Genomic DNA, 19071 nt, shown 5'->3' on the forward strand with positions numbered 1-19071 from the left:
GATAATTGAACATGTTTGCTTCGAAAATCAATATAAAGTAACTATATGAGATTCAGACCAAAAGGGTAATAATCACCATCCCCACTTTCGTTTTTTCTCCTCTTTTTGGTATAAAAAGATAGTTGGAAAATCAGGTTTTCTAACTCGACTCTTCTTTCAAAAAAACCTGATGACTCGGCCTTGTCAAACCTGATCAAGACGAGTCATGTTTTGTTATTTTTTAATACAATAAATATGTATAAATTGGTAAAAAAAAAAAAAATCACCAAAATATGGAAAAACCAGGAAATAAAATCTAGGAATCACAGATCATTGCATTTTGAGTTCACACCATTGAACAAGAGAAGTGAGTCGAGGAGTTGAGGGTTTCTTATTGTTTTAGAATATGGATTTACTATTTTACTCAACTCAGTTTCTAAGTGAATCGGCTTAATGGTTTTTTTTTTAAAACTACTATACTCGTCAAGTTTGTCATGACTCGGGTAAAAACACCGAATCTTGTTTGAGTTGGACGATTTATTACCCAGTCTCATCATTTTTTACCTTGACCTAGTCTACACAACTCTTGACCAGGTTTTCCAAAATTTTGACTCGCCTTGGGCAACTCGCCCCATTCAAAACCCAGTTTTCCAACTATATATTATTAAAAACTTCAAAGTAATACATTTGATTGCTCTCCCACTCCCTCTATCCAGTAAACTCAATTATATATATGTAGCTTCTTTAAGGAGATCTTTTGCATTTTCCATCTTGAAAAGGAAAGATTCTTAGAACGACTTCGATATGGAAGGACTAAAGTGTACACGTGTAATGTAGACTATTGAGTCTTTCTTTTTTAATTTTGTTCGTCTCAGATAAAAAAAAAACATTACACTAGCCAACGCTTTAGCACTTCGAATCAGTTCTAGAAAAGAAAAAAAATTCACTAGTCCTCTAAAATGATATTTCTTAGTTTCATGATTTATCCAGTACTTATCCTATATTAAGATCTTCTCTCACAAATCGGGGAGTTCCAAATTGGAAATGGAAGAACAAATTCCTAAAAAATTGGGCCTTTTTCTTCTCACCAGATAGGGCTTGGAACTATATTTTTTTTTTGGCAAGCGATCTCTACTTAATCCCATGGTCTCTGTACAAGCGTATGGGCCAATGCGAGAGCATGCCTGAGCATCTACTCAAGGGACAGAGGCGACATCTCACGGTGCCCTATGAGAGGGCGTAGGAAACACCACCAAGTAGAGATCTTTTTCCCATTTTTTTTCTTGAAGAAAAAGGACATACTGATAACATGGAGGGAGAGAGAGAGAGAGAGAGAGAGAGAGAGAGAGAGATTTCGCTTCTTCTTCTCTTTGTCATCTTTCTCATGGGATGCATTTTCAATCCTATTGCCTAAGGGTGTCAATCGATCGGTTCGATTGGGCTGCATTGGTTTTGGATCTCTTATTGGGCCAACATGAAATCAAATCATTAAAGAAATTTTGGTTTCAGTCGGTTTTGGTTTCAATCTTGCTTACGCCCTATTTCGGTCAATAGACCGAACCTATTTCAGTCAAGATCGACCTGTTGGTCAATGATCGACATACGGTTAACAACCAAATAAGTTATAACCAACCCTCAAGGAAGTGGGTAACAACATAACTACCTTTTGCTTTACCTGGTAACTATCAAAACCACCAATATTGTCATGAATACCTATAAAAGAGCAGTTCAGCAACAAAGGAAGAGAACTTTGGATCAACACATCAGTCTTTAAAATTTATCTTTTATCTTTTACCTTTTAGGTGTAGAATTTTTTTTATTTTGACCTTTCAATTCCTTAGAATAGAGTTACTTTCCACCATTTGTCTTTTATTTCCTTTTTTCTTATTGGTGAATAAAACTTTTAATTCCTTTACTTGCTTTTGAAGAGTAAGTCTTTAGAGTAGTTGTCCTTGTACGTCAAGTACACACGTCAACATTCCGGAGTTCGCATAATTTTATTGACATCAACAGGCCATTGACACCATGTTATCAACATTAGTAGGCTAAAAATAAAATGTTGTTACTCTTTTGTAGTCAATTAATTGACTAGATTATTTCTGTCCTTCTTGACGTTGTGATTTTTATTATTAAAGTCTTTTGGAACAATCGAGGCACTAGAAAGATATCAATCTTTCCTTATTAGAAGTCAGATACGATCCATTCGGTCATCTCTTGAGTCCTTGCAACTCTGGCATACTCGCATATCTTCAATTCATACGACCGATTGTGTTGTGATGCCCAAAATGTTGTAAACTAATCCGATTTGCTCCAGTTTCTTATTGGTTTGTAATCGGGCTACTATTGGCTCTAGTCTGGTAGAGCTTCAGTTTTACACGTATACATAAGAAAATCAATGGAATTTTCTTTGGGGAGAGGGGGGGGTTCGGTTTCTTACTATGTCACTATTGGTTCAGTCTCAGTTTTTTAGTGGGTTTGATTGGTCTAATTTGGTTTCAATTTCCATCGATTCCATAGAAATGACCCAAAACCAAACCAATAAGGGTTCGATCTTGGTTTTTAATCAAGTTCAGTCATTCCATTCGGTTTCAATTTCTACCGGTTCATAATACCCAACCCAAAACCAAACTGATATTAGTTCAGTTTGATTTTATCCAAACTGAACCAGTCAGTCTGACGGTTCGGTATGATCTTGACACCCTTACTAAAGTCTAATTCCACATGGAATATGTTGCATGTGAAAACCTTCGGTGCTTGGTTCGCCCGTGGATGAACCTGTAAAAACCAAGCAATGAGCGCAAGAGGGCCGGTGTGGCTCCGGCCTAGGACTCTCAAATGCTCAAGTCAGGTCTCTAATGCGACAGCGTAACTGCATAGTAAAAAGCAAGATCCTCAATGGTACTCCATACCTGGGTATTTATAGAGTGAGGAGGAGACGAGACGGTTGGCAGAGTCCTAGTATGGTAGGAGTCCTTCTTTCGGAAGGTTCTCTCGCGTAGAGCGGAGTGGAGAGTTATTTTTGGGGTCGGACTCTTATTAAGGTAAGAGTCCATGTAGAGTGCGATTCCGTGATGCGCGGGGATCGTGGCTCGATCCCTATCCCATGATTCTCGGGATGTGTTGACGTGGCCCGGAGATCCTCGGTGGGGTGCTATGGGAGCCTCAATGGAAGAGGGCTCGGCCTCGGAGGTCGGCTCTGGGGGTCGGCAGAGGAGATCGGCCCGAGCGGTTGGTCTCGGCCATGAGCTCTGCTAGGTGTCTATGGCTGACCTGTATGAGGTCGGCCTCAACCACCGGCTAGCTCGCTCGAGTCTGGCTTTGTCGGGTGACTTATCGGAGAAGGGGTCGGCCCAATCTCCTGCTCGGCCCAAATAGGTTCCCGACCAGCGGTCGGGTCAGCCACGTGGCAGCCTCTGACAGGCGGGGTGTTTTATGCCTTATCACAAGCCCCCCCACTCATCAGGGGTCGGCTCGGCACTGATGAGTGAAGTTTCCTGATCGTTTATCTGGAAGATCCTTGCGGTTGAGCCGAGCTTATTTATTGCTGTGGATTTGATGTTGCACGACCTGACGGTTGGGTGTCCGTGCCACTTCAGCAGAGTCATTATGGCGGGCTCAGGAATTCGAAACGTCCTTTGATCTGGGCCGTTGGATCATGCTGAGCTCTGGTCGGCCGTTGGATCAGTAAAACCCAAGGATTATAAATAGGCGACTCCTAACTATTCATTCCTCACTGCTTTAAGTTATTGACTTCTCGGCAAGCTTGGATCCGTCAACTCGGTAGATCTCGTCGTTTACTTGCTCGTGATCGACTCGGTCGTTGCTTCGTTCGTGATCGACTCGGCCGTTGTTTCGTTCCCGCTCAGCTCTTCTTCAACCAGTAAGTCTTCTCCGCCCAGTATGTCAGTTGGTAGTAGTCCTATGGGCGAACTGCTCGCCAGGGCGGCAGAGGGCGCGAGTCCGAGCCGAGAGCTCCCCGCTCGCTCTCCCACCATAGACCTGTTGGGCTCGACCTCAGATGAGCCCAATGTAGTGGAGCTTCGTCAGGCCGAGGTGGCTGAGCCCCCGTTACTCCTGGAGTTTAACCACGCGGCCCAATCCATAGCCGCAGACCGGGCCGAGAACTCCGGGTCGTCCTCATCCAATGAGGAATCAAGTGAGGGAGACTCGTCCGAGGTGGGGGTTGGCTCGGTCAGCTCGTCTACCGACGCCCCTGAGCCCGAGGAAGGTAGTGTTGGCACCGTTCCGAGCATGATCACGGAGGCCGACCTCGACTATCTGAGGATGACCTACGCCATCCCCGAGGACATTCAGCTCCGAGTTCCTAACCCCGGGGAGATGGTCTGCTTCATCAGGCCCGGCGAGGTGGCTCTGTACGAGACACCCTTCAAGTATGCGTTCAGGCTCCCCGTTCTCAGCCTGGTGGACCAGATCTTGGACCACTTCCACCTGTCTCCTGGTCAGCTGGTGCCGAACTCTTGGCTAGCCGTGTACGGCTTCTACGCTTTGTTCTGTGAGATGGGCCGAGGTACGAGCGTGGCGCTTTTTTCTCGGCTCTTCTTCTTGAAGAAGTCTCCCGAGAAGGGGTGGTACTACTTCTGCCGCCGATCGGGGAAGAGTGCGGCTCTGGGCAGCCACAAATTTCTGGTCGGCACGCCGACCTTCAAAAAGTATTGGAAGCCTCATTTTTTCTTCACTTCCATTCCCAACAGCCCTCTCCGAACCGAGTGGGAGGAGATGAACTTGAACTACGTCAATAGGGTACTACCCCTGACCGAGAACGAGATGACCTCGCTCGACCTGATCCTCCAGCGTCCGCCCTTCGATGTCCTCCAGCTTCAGGACGAGGGGTTTCTTCAGAGTTGGCATATGACCCCTGGTAGGAGCCCGTGCCGAGCCCGTCTCTGTTGCCCGAGCTGACCCCTTTACTTAGTTTTCTTTTCCTTTTCTGACTTATTTTTTATGTTTTCGGCTTCTCTTGCAGTGGTCGGCCACATTCCCCCTATGGACACAGCTCGGCTAAGGGCCGAGACCATTGCAGATCGAAAGAAGAAAAATGTAGAGAAGAAACCCCGGGGCGAGTCCTCCAAGGCCTCCAAGGGCAAGGCCGTGATGCTGGGACCGTCGAACGTGGTGGTCGGTTTGGAGGCCGAGAAGAACACGGGCCCAGCCGGGTCTCCGAGGAAGGGGAAAGGTCGAAAAGGCGAGAGGAGCCCGCCGAGAGACCTCAAGCGTCAGAAGCTCTCGGTTAATCTGACGAGTGGTGGTCTTCCGCCCGTGGCTTCGCCCGCCAACATCTCCCGATATGTCCTGGGGAGGGCCTCGGCCAACAACGTTCCCGTGAAGCCGACCTGGCGCCTCTTCCCAAGGGATTCAGCTTTGACATCGGCCGCTCACGCCAAAGAATGGCTGGATGCAGGTCGGCTTCCAACCGACAAGGAGAAGCTCGAGGCATTGTCTGACCCTGAGCTCCTCTCCACTCTATTTCAGGATTTCAACATGGTAAGTTTTCTTGTCGGCTTTTTTGATTAGATATGATCTGTGTAGTCTGTCTTGATTTTTGTGCTCATGCTTTTTTTTGTAGGAGTTCGCCAAGGCAGTGGAGACCATGTTTCGCTTCGAGCGGCTCCTGACCGAGAACTATTCCTTGGACGTCCAGTGCAAGAAGGCTTATCAGGATGCCTAGGATGCCATTCAGAGGCGTCGGGAGACCCAAGAGAAGCTCACTGCTGCTGAGGCCGAAGTGGAGAGCTCTCAGGCCGAGGTGGTCAGGCAGAGAGAGAAGGTCCGGGCTCTGTAGGCTCAGCTCGCCGAGGTGAAGGAGAAGGCCAAGGAAGATCTGGCCACGGCTCAGAGCGAGGCAGTCAGCGACTATCTTCAATCGGAGGAGTACGCCGATGTCTGCCATGAGATCAAGAAGCCTCCCTACCCCGAAGGTTTTGAGGCAGGCAGAGCTGAGCTTTTGGCCGAGATCAAGGCGGCGTACCCTGATCTCAATCTCTCCCGTTTTGATAATGATACGACTACCTTTGCAGGGGAGATGGGGGATGAGGAGGGAGCCGAGGTCACCCAGGCTCTGCCCCTTGAGGTACCTGCTCCGGCCGACGTCTTCCCTCTGGGAGCTGGACCACAAGACCCTGCTGCCGAGCCTATTGCTGTGGACACTTCCGAGGTCGCCTCCAAGTCCCACGCCGAGGAGACCGAGATGTAAAATTTTTTTTTTTTTTTTTGGGGGGCGAACTGCCCATTTTGTAACCGTGCCGATCAGTCGGCTTACAATGAATGAAACAACTTATTTTTGCCAGAATTTGTCTAAGTATTTTAACTCGGCGCCCTTAGCCTTCTTTTCCTTCTGTATTCTGTTTTATTTGTGGCCAAACTGCCAAGTCGTTTCGCTAGCCGAGCTTAGGAACTCGTCTCCTTTTTACCCATGCCTCATGTGGTCGGCGGTTTCGGCCATGCCATGCCCAAGGTCAATGTGATCCTCACCTTGGTTGGTTAGTTAGCCGTTCCCTTCGGTCCGATTGGAGAGGCTATCATATAAGTGGACGCATGGCCGAGTATCCTTCCTGGCCGAGCCTAATGCCTTAGCTTAGTTTTGTACTTTGTTAGGCTCGACCAGATAGGGATGTCTGCTCTTGAGAGGTCAGCCAGGTCTATGAGGACCGGTCTTACGACTTGGCTGTCGACCTACGAGGGTCAGTCTTTGAGGTCGGCCAGGTCTATGAGGACCGGTCTTACGACTTTGCTGCCGACCTATGAGGGTCGGTCTTTGAGGTCTGCCTGGTCTATGAGGACCGGTCTTACGACTTGGCTGCCGACCTACGAGGGTCAGTCTTTGAGGTTGGCCAGGTCTATGAGGACCGGTCTTACGACTTTGCTGCCGACCTATGAGGGTCGGTCTTTGAGGTCAGCCTGGTCTATGAGGACCGGTCTTACGACTTGGCTGCCGACCTATGAGGGTCAGTCTTTGATGTCGGCCAGGTCTATGAGGACCGGTCTTACGACTTTGACTTGGGAGCTTGCAAATACGTTAAGTGGTGGAGAAAGACTTTATTGAATCAAATGTCGGAACTGAATCCGAATACAAGCATGCTCAATTATTGAAAAAACTTCTTCAAATTTTCCGAGTTCCAAGGTCTCGGTACCTTCTTGCCCCCCGGAGTCTGCAAGCGATACGTGCCAGGGCAAATTTGCTTGGAGACTATGTACGGGCCTTCCCAATTTGGTGCTAATTTTCCTTGTTGCCTCGGCTGGGATGCACTGAGTTTTCTGAGAACAAGGTCCCCTTGACGGAAGTGCCGCTCTTTGACTCTTGAGTCATAGTACTTTGCCGTCTTCTGTTGGTACGCCGCGTTCCGGAGCAGGGCTTTTTCTCGGACTTCATCGAGGAAGTCAAGGTTGGCTCTCAGCCCATCTTCATAGGTCTTCTCATCGAAGTTGAGCATTCGGTATGATGAAGCCATAACTTCAACCGGGGCGAGGGCTTCTGTCCTATAAGCGAGGCGAAAAGGACTCTCCCCGGTTGGAGTTCTTACAGCCGTCCGATATGCCCATAGGACGCTTGGGAGTTCTTCCACCCATCTCCCATTGGCCTCATCTAACCTTCTCTTAATGCCGGCGAGTAATGTTCGGTTGGACACTTCTACTTGTCCATTTCCTTGTGGATGAGCTACCGAGATGGGTCGGAAGTCAATGTAGAAGTGCTCGCAGAACTCTCGGAAGGCCGGGTTATTGAATTGCATGCCATTATCAGTGATGAGAACTTTCGGTAGCCCAAACCGGTAGATGACCTTATCTCAGAAAAATTTCTCCATGTTCTTCTCCGTGATGGTGGCAAGGGGCTCGGCCTGGACCCACTTGGTGAAGTAATCGATCGTTACTACTACGTACTTTCTGTTTCTCGATGCCGGGGTGAAATCTCCGAGAATGTCCATTCCCCACATAGAAAATGGGATTGGGCTCAGCATTGAGGTTAACTTTGTTGCTGGTCGGCTTGGGATTGGCGCGAACAGTTGGCACTTCTCACACGTCTTCACGTATCTCATGGCCTCTTCTTGCATTCTTGGCCAATAGAATCCTTGCCGAAGTATCTTGTATGCAAGAGCTCGGCCACCTATGTGACTCCCGCATATTCCCTCATGCACCTCAGCTAATGCATACTCGACCCCCTTCGGTCCCAGGCATCGGAGAAGAGGGGCCAAGATTGCTCTTTTGTAGAGCACTCCGTCGATCATTGAGTACTTGGAAGCTCGGATCTTGACCTTCCTTGCTTCGTCTCGGTTCCCTGGGAGCAGGTCATTCTCCAAGTAGTTGACGATGGGGTCCAACCAGGTCGACCCGTCCTCTTCAATGTGCTTTACGTTTTCTTCTTGTAAGGAGGGCTTCTCCAATATTTCTATGTATACTGACCGGCTCAGATATTGGAGGTCGGCCCCGGCCAACCTGGACAAGGAGTCAGCCGCGGCATTCTCTTTTCTCGGTATTCGAGTCATCTCAAAGTACTCGAGCTCTAAAATCAAATCTCGGGCTCGGCCCAGGTACACTATCATCCTTTCGTCTTTCGCCTCATAGTCTCCGTTGACCTGGTTGACCACAAGTTGGGAGTCTCCTCGCACCTTCAATCGCTTTATGCCCATAGCTTTGCTGACTCGAAGTCCAGCTAGAAGGGCTTTATACTCAGCCTCGTTGTTCGAGGCGGGAAACTTGAACCTTAGGGCATATTGGATCAGAAACCCTTCGGGGCTTACAAGTATTAGGCCGGCCCCGCTTCCTCCGGAGTTGCTTGAGCCATCGACATTCATGGTCCAAATCGGGTCTACCGTAGCCCTGACCTCTTCGACTGTCTTTTCTTCTCCGACCTCATGTTCGGGCCCCGTGCATTCGACGATGAAGTCGGCAAGGGCTTGTCCTTTTATCGCCATCCTCGATCGATAGCTTATATCGTATTCACTTAGCTCAACCGCCCAGGTAATCAGCCGTCCCGAAACATCGGGTTTGTGCAATATCTTCTTGAGTGGCTGGTCGGTCAGTACCGCGATCGGATGAGCTTGGAAGTACGGCCTTAGTTTTCTTATAGCCGTGACCAGAGCAAATGCTACTTTCTCGAACCCGGAGTACCTTGTCTCGGCATCGACAAGAACGTGGCTAATATAGTATATCGGCCTTTGAGTTCGACTCTCTTCCCTGATCAACACCGCACTGACCTCTACGGGAGTAGCGGCTAAGTAGACTTGAAGCTCCTCTTTTGGTTCGGGTCGGCTGAGAAGAGGCGGGTTCTCCAAATATTTCTTCAGCTCTTCAAAAGCTTCCTGGCATTTGTCCGACCAGATAAAGTCTTTTGGGTTCCGGATATTCTTCAGGGCCTCAAAGAACGGTAGGCACTTGTCGCCCGATCTCGACATGAATCGCACCAATGCAGCCACACGTCCGTTTAGCCTCTGTACTTCTCGGATCGTCCTTGGAGGACTCATCTCTTGGATGGCTCTGATTTTTGCCAGATTGGCTTCGATGCCTCTGACAGAGACCATGAAGCCGAGGAACTTTCCCGAGGTCATGCCGAATGCACACTTGGCGGGATTCAGCTTCATCTGGTTCTTCCTCAATACACCAAAGGCTTCTTCCAGGTCGGCCAAGTGGTGTTCGGCCTTCAAACTTTTCACCAACATGTCGTCCACGTAGACTTCCATGTTCCTTTCGATCTACCCGCGGAATATATAGTTCACGAGGTGCTGGTATGTCGCTCCGGCATTCCTCAATCCGAACGGCATGACCTTGTAGCAGAAATTTTCTTGGTCAGTTCGGAATGCCGTGTACGACTCGGCCTCCTCATGCATCATGATTTGGTTGTAGCCGGAGTACACGTCCATGAAACTCAGCATCTCGTGACCTACCGTGGCGTCGATCAAGAGGTCGATCCAAGGTAGTGGGTACTCATCTTTTGGGCAAGCCTTGTTGAGATCGGTGTAGTCGACACACATTCTCCACTTTTCGTTCAGTTTAGGGACCATGATGCCGTTAGCCAACCAGGTCGGGAATTTTTCTTCTCGGATGAATCCTGATCAGCGAAGCTTCTCCACCTCTTCTTTGATTGTAGTTTGTCGATCAAGTGCGTAGTTCCTTCTCTTTTGCCCGATTGGTTTTCGACCCGGATCTACATGGAGTCGATGCTCAGCTATATGCCTGGGTATGCCCGACATGTCACCGGCCGACCAGGCGAAGACATCGGCGTTCGCTTTTAAGAAAACTCCGAGCCGATTCCTTTGATCTTCATTTAGTAGTGATCCGAGCTGGACCACCTTGGCCGGGTCATCTTCGCTGAGATGAAGTGGGGTCAGGTCTTCCACGGGTCATCCTCTTCTCTTGATAAGCTCATCCCGTTGATCCTCGGGGAGATGCTCGACGCACATGGTCATTCCTCGAACATTACCCTTGTTTTGCTTGACGAAAATAGCGTAGTACTCCTGTGCCTTCTTCTGGTCGCCTCGGACCTCGCCGACACCGTTCTCGGTGGGGAACTTCATCTTCAAGTGTGTCGGGGAGATGATGGCTTGGAGGGCGGTCAATGAAGGACGGCCGAGTATGGCATTGAAAGCCACTACCGACCGTACCACCATGAATTTGACTTGGATCGTCACCTGGCATGGAGCTTGAATAATTGTGACCAGTAGGTCAATCGAGCCTTTGATGGTCGCGGCCGCTCCCGAGAACCCGTGAAGCGAGGTGCCTTCTGGCTTGAGCGCTTCGTCACCGAAGCCAAATTGTCGGTACGCTTCTAGTGACATAAGGTCCATGGATGCGCCGGTATCGACCAATACATGGTGGACGGGTCTGTTCACAATTTCTACCTGCACCACTAAAGCATCATCATGAGGTAAACCTATACCTTCAAGGTCAGCTTCGGTGAAGGAGATCGTCACCGCCGGCTTGAGTTTCTTGGTGGGCATCTCGGCCACTCCGACGAAGCGCACGTTTGCCTTAGCCTTTCGAGTAGTCTCTTGCCCGGGCCCTCCGAGGATAGTGTATATGGGGGCTCCCTTGTCATTGCTCGGCCCGGATCCGTCCTCCTTCTTCTCGGCTCGGACCTTGTCATCGTTTCGTTCAACTCGCCTGTTTTCGGCCCTAGGCTCGGCTCTTCTTTGATCTCGATCATCAGGCCACCGACCTCCATGATCTTCTCGGCCTCCTTTGACATATCACTTCAAGTGGCCCGCTTTTATCAGCTCTTCAATTTCTCTTTTCAGCTGATAACAATCTTCGGTGTCGTGACCGGTGTCCTTGTGGAACTGGCAATATTTGTTGGGATTCTGAGATGACCCCGCTTGCATCGGTCGGGGTCGGCGGATGTACCCCCCATCTTGTATTTGCATCAAGATCTCCTTGCGAGAGGCATTCAATGGCGTGTAGTCGGGGCTCCGAGCTCGATCCGACCTGTCAGCTCGGCGATCCATCCTTGGCCTTTTGTCTTCCCTTCGGTCGTCTGTTGTCGGCCTTTTCTTGTCGGTATGGCCTTCGTTGCCCTTCCGGGCTTGGAGGACCTCGGCCATATTTACGAACTCATTGCACCTCTCCAAGAGCTCGGCCAGGTTTCTTGTCGGCTTCCAGGCCAAGTCCTTGATAAGGTCCATGTCGGCCAATCCGTTGCTCATAGCCGTATGGGCCGTGGCCTCATCCAAATCCTTGATGTCTAAGGATTCCTTGTTAAAGCGGGAGACGAATGCTCGGATTAACTCGTCGGGCCTTTGCTTTACGCTGAGAAGGTTAACCGTTGTCTTCTTATGTTTCATACTACTCTGGAAGCGCGTAACAAAGGCTCGGCAGAGTTGAGCAAAGCTTTTTATGGAGTTCGGCGGCAACCAGGACAACCATGAGGTCGCCGCGCCCTTGAGGGATGCAGGGAAGGCTCGGCAAGAAACGATCTCGGTTCCCCCGTATATGGTCATCATCGCATTAAAGTAGTTGATGTGATCTGTCGAGTCAATCGTCCCTTCATATCGGTCGAACGGGGGAGGTTTGAACCCGTTCGGTAGCAGTGCGGTCATGATCTCGAGAGGATAAGGGTGACGCCTGACCAAATAGTAGGCGTCCGGGGTCGCTTATTTCTTCAACCCCTCCACTTGCTCCGCCAAGTCTCGTAGCCTCTTTTCCAGCTCGATTTCGGGTGCTCGGCCAACCGGCTCCTCGGCCCGGGGTCAATAGGGTCGGTCGTCCCATTGTAGTCGGCCATTCTGGTCAGCTCGGTCCTCACCATCGTTCCTTGTTCTTCTTTCTTCCTGGAAGTTGGACCCTCGGGGACTCCCCTGTTGTTCTTCTCGGGGAGGTGAGCTCTGACGCCGGGGAGTAGGATGAGATCCTTCTCCTTGTCTCGGCGTGCGCCTTTCCACTGGGTCTTTCCTTTGTTCTCGGACTCTTCTCGGCTGTTCGTCCTCTCTGATCCGTCCAGAAAATACTGACCTCCTCGCTACCGAGCCGGCTGGTTCGATTTCCTGCCCTGTTCGCGGGCTTTGGCGATGCTCTTGTTCATCCTGCCGAGCGCCTCTGCTAGGGCGTGGAGGTGGAGTCTTCTGACGAGACGGGTACGAGGACGCGGTCCGACTCAGTTCGGCTCTACGTCGGCCACCATTTTGCTGCAAGTTTCTCTCTGCGTGCACCGGAGCTGGCGGGGGCGCGGCCAGCGGCTGGCCCATTAGCCCGCCTCGGGCCATCTGGTTCATGAAGGTGCGCAGCATCTCGTTGGTGTGGAGCATCTGCAGCTGCAAATCCATGACCTATCGATTATTTGCCGGGGCTTCGGGGTCCAAACTCTCTGGCAAGGGTGGCGGTGCTGGTAGGCCAATCCCGTCCAAGCTTGGCTCGGCTGTGCACCCGGCTAGCCGCGGCCGTGGTTAGCGCACCTCCCCATTTCCACTCTCTCGGTGGGGGAATGGTGCCCGTGATGGCTGCGCACTTCGCTCTAGGGGGTCTTCGCTTTATCCCTCGCCGAGAGGCTTCGGGGCGGTGATCTCTCGTCTGCACAACGGGTTGCGGCTCTTCTGTGCGGGAAGTCGAGCCATGCTGCCCTGACCTCGTGTGCACCATTGTTATTGCACTTGGAATTGGTAGAAACGACGATGCTTGCTGATGTCGTTCCCACAGACGGCGCCAAATCTGTTGCGTGTGAAAACCTCCGGTGCTTGGTTCGCCCGTGGATGAACCTGCAAAAATCAAGCAATGAGCGCAAGAGGGCCGGTGTGGCTCCGGCCTAGGACTCTCCGATGCTCAAGTCAGGTCTCCAACGCAACAGCGTAACTGCGTAGTAAAAAGCAAGATCCTCAATGGTACTCCATACCTGGGTATTTATAGAGTGAGGAGGAGACGAGACGGTTGGCAGAGTCCTAGTATGGTAGGAGTCCTTCTTTCGGAAGGTTCTCTAGCGTAGAGCGGAGTGGAGAGTTATTTTCGGGGTCGGACTCTTATTAAGGTAAGAGTCCATGTAGAGTGCGATTCCATGATGCGCGGGGATCGTGGCTCGATCCCTATCCCATGATTCTCGGGATGTGTTGACGTGGCCCGGAGATCCTTGGTGGGGTGCTATGGGAGCCTCAATGGAAGAGGGCTCGGCCTCGGAGGTCGGCTCCGGGGGTCGGCAGAGGAGATCGGCCCGAGTGGTTGGTCTCGGCCATGAGCTCGGCTAGGTGTCTATGGCTGGCCTGTATGAGCTCGGCCTCAACCACCGGCTAGCTCGCTCGAGTCTGGCTTTGTCGAGTGACTTATCGGAGAAGGGGTCGGCCCAATCTCCTGCTCGGCCCAAATAGGTTCCCGGCCAGCGGTCGGGTCGGTCACGTGGCAGCCTCTGACAGGCGGGGTGTTTTATGCCTTATCAGAATACAAAATCATTTTTTAACTTTAATAACTCGTCATTGCAAGGTAGATTGGATAGCATCGAAGATGTACATTTTCAATACAGTATTACCTTTTTCATTTTTCAACCGAAATATTGAAAATATTTAACTATTATATCCTTCAGTTACTGTCAAATTATTTTATGGGAAAGAGAATGCTGGTTGGTCACGTGGTCTTTACACCAGCACAGCGTCTATGGAACGCGTGTCTAGGCATTCAACATTGGGGAGGGGTGGTCATTTCGCCACACCTTGTGTTTGGGCTTGGGCGTACAGATACATGACTAAGAAACGTTGTTTTTCCCTTATTTTATTTAGTTTTAGTTCATAAGCATCTTCGGCTTTTAGATTGTACACTTTATATTTAAGATATCTTCTATTACTTTAGGCTTGAAAAACCCTTCCTCATTTGGCTACACCTTATGTTTTTATAGTTCACTACAAGAAATAACCGCCCTACCCCCATGATGCTTCTGCTCGAACTCCCATTAGTCGTAGGGGCCACACTCCCCCCCCCCCCCCGCGGCGAACTTAATGGTGTTAGTAAAGAGTCCGCTATAACGAAGAGGCGGTACCTGCAAAAGCGATGGGAGGTTTGTCTTCTCTCAATCCATCACCAGCCACTAGTAAATACTATGACGACCTGCATCTTCACTTTGCTTGACCTAGTGCTTATTCCGGTGAATTGCTACTTATCCCAGCTTATTCGTTGAATATTTCTCCCTGTTACTTATTCCGGCTACCTGTTGCTACTCATTCCAACAACCTTCAACCTATCTAGGTGAATATCCCTCCCTACTACTCTTTGTTCATCCTCTTCAATTTTGTGAATATAGGTTTGCAATTTCTCTTTATCTATTTGCCTTTCCTAATTAGTTATGAAATTAGGATTTATCCCAATTTTTTTGCAAAATCTATTATAAATTGTAAGAGTATGACTTCCATCAGTTAAATTCCAACATTGATTCCCTTTCATATTCAACTCAAGGAACATAATTTGGGAGTCCTTCTGGTCAACTTCTTTGACACTTTTATGGTCATAAACTGAACACTTGGGATCGATGTTGGTGTATCCTGCAAAGAGCCAGACACCTTTTTCTTGAAGAGTGATAAAGGTTTCTTGAATGCAAAACAATCATATCTTTAGAAGACCCACAGGCACCGGATAATGACATTGGGAAGAACTCCTTCAACTATTCTTAGATCCGTTCAGCTTTTGCAATGGCTTTCTTAACATTGACTAATGCGAAGACAATTTTAAGTTTGGGGCCTAACAGGAGCATTCTTGGAACCATATTATAAGACTAGACCCAGTTTTATTAGAGCGTAAAGGGGGCTCCAACAGAGAGGTGACATTTGATAGCTTGCTCCCCGGTGCAGGCCAAGTGGTGCAGCCATAGTTCAGGGTTGAGAATGAATTCTTATGTACGTAATTGACAGTTGGAGAAGGATGAATCACCACTACCTAGGGGGAATAATGTTGTCGTGGAAGATAATCTCCTTTCCTCGCGAAAGAGAGAAAGCTTTCAAGGAGAAGTGTAAAGCTAAGGTAAAGGAAAAATGGGGAGACGTCAAAGAAAAGACATGTAGAAAATGCAGTGAAGAAGAAGGGAACTAAGAAGAGGTGGAGAGAATCAAGAGACTACCAAGATGGAGGTATGTACGGTGCCGGTAGTTATTATGCTAGACGGCCCCTATGGTCTCTCAGCGGTTAGAATTTGGCATGTCTATTTCTGTGGAACATGAGAGCTTAAACAGTAATTAGACCTTGGTGGTGAACCGGTGCTAAGTTATACAACAAACTCTTGCAAATGAAAAAAAAATATTCAATTCAATATTATGAATTTCATCTGTTAAGTTGCAACTTACATGTTCAACTGAGCTTATCATTATTCACACACACACACACGCACATCTATTTTGTTTGATTTATGCAGGTAAGATGTCAACTTTTAGTGTGAATGAGAGTAGGAGTAGGCAGCTTAAGTATGTAAACATCAAATGTAAGTGTGAAAAAAGAGTTGCAGTGGGATCTCAGAGTTAGCTAAGATCAAGAACAAGCTTTACTATGTTTGTCCAGATGACATATGCGGATTTTTGTCAGTGTCCGCCCAAGGATGCACCAGGGGAATGTAGTTTGACTACGGATGCACCTAGGGAATATGGTTTTACCACGGATGAACCAAGAAATATGGGAGAAATTACTTCAGAAGATTTCTAAAGTCTGAAGAGTAGAGTAAAGAATCTAGAGAAGTTTAATGAAGCATTGAAAATTTTTGGGAAGGTCATGTTAGCTTTGTTTGTTGTTATTTTTGTTGTCATATTATTGTCAAGATTTGAAATAAGAAAACTGGGAATATTGATGGAACTTATGTTTGTTTCTATCTTTATTGTGTTTTCTAGTATATAAGAATCCTTTTATTTTGAACGAAACGGTTCCTTGGTTATGGTTAAGGAGTTATACTATTTTCTTATTCTCTTACTTTTCTATTGTAATATATTAAGGACATGAACTCTAATGTTATATACCAAGGATATGAAACAAGCACATGAACCTTGGTGTTGAGACTTTGAATAATGTAACCAGACACTAATTACCCGTTGGATTTTGTTCATCATGTTGATTTTTATGGATCTGGGCGGGCACATCTCAATTGACTGGTTCTATGGTGTTTGGTACAGCTGCGCTACACTGAATCAAGATCTCAATGACAAAAGTGAACAGCGCAAAGTTGAGCGCATCGTTCTTCCATCAGATTCGGGTGCAATCCCTCTGATTAATTTGCCCGTGTTAATGCACGGTGGTACGTCATACATCATAATGTAGTAAATTCTGAAACAGTTCCGCGGGATTTTTATCTCCTCCAATTCTGACACCCTCCAATTCCTCCGATTCCACTCCCGATCGTCGCCATGTGGCAAAAATAAAACCTACGGTTCATTTCAAAATGACCTTTTTGCTTTTCCCAGAAATCAACTTTGCTTCTCTTTCCCCCTATTATCTCTCTTCTCTCTACCTCTGCAACCTGCGTGCGACAGGACGAGACTCGAGAGCCTGCCGGAGTTCAAAATCCGACCTTTCCTCTCTCCTCTCTAGATCTGCAGCCAGAGGAAGAAGCGCAGAAGATGAACGGAGAGAGCAAAAGGGTCTGCAGCCTGAGATTTTGGCTTTGATTTTTGTTCGAATTGCAGCAGAGCAGTTGGTTCAGGAGGTCCAACTCGTCTGCAAATCGTGGCGAGAGACCATCGCTGGTCCTTATCGCTGGACCGACATTGATGTCGAGAAGTGGTGTCGCCGGTGCAGCAGCACCGATGTCACCGATTCTTTAGTTTGTCGCCTTGTCCGTCGTAGCAGAGGCTCTTTTCGACTCCTCTCTGCTTACAAGCTTGGTGACTCCGGTTTCTCTTACATTGCCAACTAGTAATTATCAACTTTCCTTTTTCGTTTTTCATTCATTTTTCATCGGCTCTCTTATTTCTTTAATCTTTCTTAGAAGAAGTGAATCCTGGGTTTCAGTTTATTGAGATTTCCATATCTGATTTTTTCCTTTTGGGGTTCTGCAAATGCTGTGGGAGATGCTTGACGGTTTTGAAGATTCCAATGAGCGAAACATGCCTCCTCCACCGCCACCAGAATTGGAGTGGCCTGCAGCAGCGGCGGCTTCTCAAGTAGACAATGGTGAGGCCATGGTAATTGCCGATACAATGCCAGGGCTCTGTGAACTTGAGCTTGGATATGGCCACTTCAGTGACCGAGGTCTCATGCCATCCTGACCAAATGCCAGTCCCTCACTCACCTCGACATTCAAGGGTGTTGGAATGTGAAGTTGGAAGGCAATCTTGAGGAGAAGTGTGGTCGTCTCGCCATCTTCAGGAACCCTTGGGATGCCAATTTTGATGATTTACCATTGTCTGACAATGGTAGTGATGCTGAAGAAGATGATGCCTCAGAATTCTCATCTTTGGACTCAGAACAGAGTGATGCATAGCTTACCAGTTCATCTCCTTTTTTTTTTTGACTTTTGGTAAATTGGACTAGATACCTATCCCTGCTCTGATGATGTCTTAGTTCTTGGATTACATACTTGCAGTTCTTTGTTTGATTTTGCTTTTCTTTTTGGTGGGGGGTATATGATCAATACTAGAGAGATACCAAAGGTGGATGGTAGATTGCTTGTAGAACATATTTTGTTTAATCTTTTGAAAGATGTCAAAAACCAAGATCCCATACAAGAAGTTAAAAAAAAGTGTTCTGTTCTTGCTTTCTACTGTGATGCAAACTCAAGTGATGGGGTCCTTTGATTTTTTATTACTATGCTTATTATATTTTTTATGAGAAATAAAAGAAAGATAATCTAGGTATCATACAGATTAATATCAACTTTCCCAGAATCCCAGAGAGCTTCTCCCTCGAAATATTTTTCTATTTCTACTGTTCTTGCTTTCTACTGAAATGTTGAAGTTTCTGTTTTCAGAATCAAACTGAAATGGTGATTAAAATTTACTATTCCCCCCCCCCCCCCCCAAAAAAAAAAAATGTAAAAGGAATTCATCACTGTTTAGTTCTTTTGAGCAGTATTATTTGAACACTTTTCTGATAAACGTATACAATTTGTAGTAACTAATTCAGAGACAGGTTTATAGAACCACTCAACACTAAATGTTCATCACCACCTCCTACAGACTCAATCAACCATGCAGGACAAACATCCGCATGGCATGGTGTCCAATAGAGTGAGGTACACAGTTAGTATCTAATGCCGAAAGCTTTTACTTATTCTATAATCTTTGATAGGACATCAACCAAATCCCATGGCCACAACCCATTGACCTTACATGATGTGCATCTGATCTCACTTCAATACTGTGATGTCCCAGTTTCCTTGGGAAGCCCTTTCACTTCTGCAGACGTCTTAGCATTTTAGGCGTGTCTGCTGCCACTTCCTGTTAAAAATACCATTATTTGATAAGATTATCCAGCCATAAGCTCCCTTTTCCCCCTGCTGGCCATAAATATTCAAATGTTTCATCACAACAAATTGCAGCATAAATTTTTAGTGGTGGCTGCCAGAAGTGAGGTATTGATTCTTGGTTTGAAGCATGTAATGCCATATCATCAAAAGAGGATTTATAATAAGCAAATCAAATAGATCACTTTCTGCAGCTGAATAATTGAATCATATTGGTGGTGGTGATTGCCTTCTACTATGGC

General features: G+C 47.7%; 1 pseudogene; it reads left to right on the top strand.

Annotated features, from left to right (window-relative positions):
• Positions 1-16807: 16807 nt before the first annotated feature.
• On the top strand, positions 16808-18076 carry LOC122650771 (annotated as a pseudogene).
• The last annotated feature ends 995 nt before the right edge of the window (positions 18077-19071 follow it).

This window comes from Telopea speciosissima, chromosome 2 (genome assembly GCF_018873765.1).
Source record: "Telopea speciosissima isolate NSW1024214 ecotype Mountain lineage chromosome 2, Tspe_v1, whole genome shotgun sequence".
In the NCBI taxonomy this organism is placed as follows: Eukaryota; Viridiplantae; Streptophyta; class Magnoliopsida; order Proteales; family Proteaceae; genus Telopea; species Telopea speciosissima.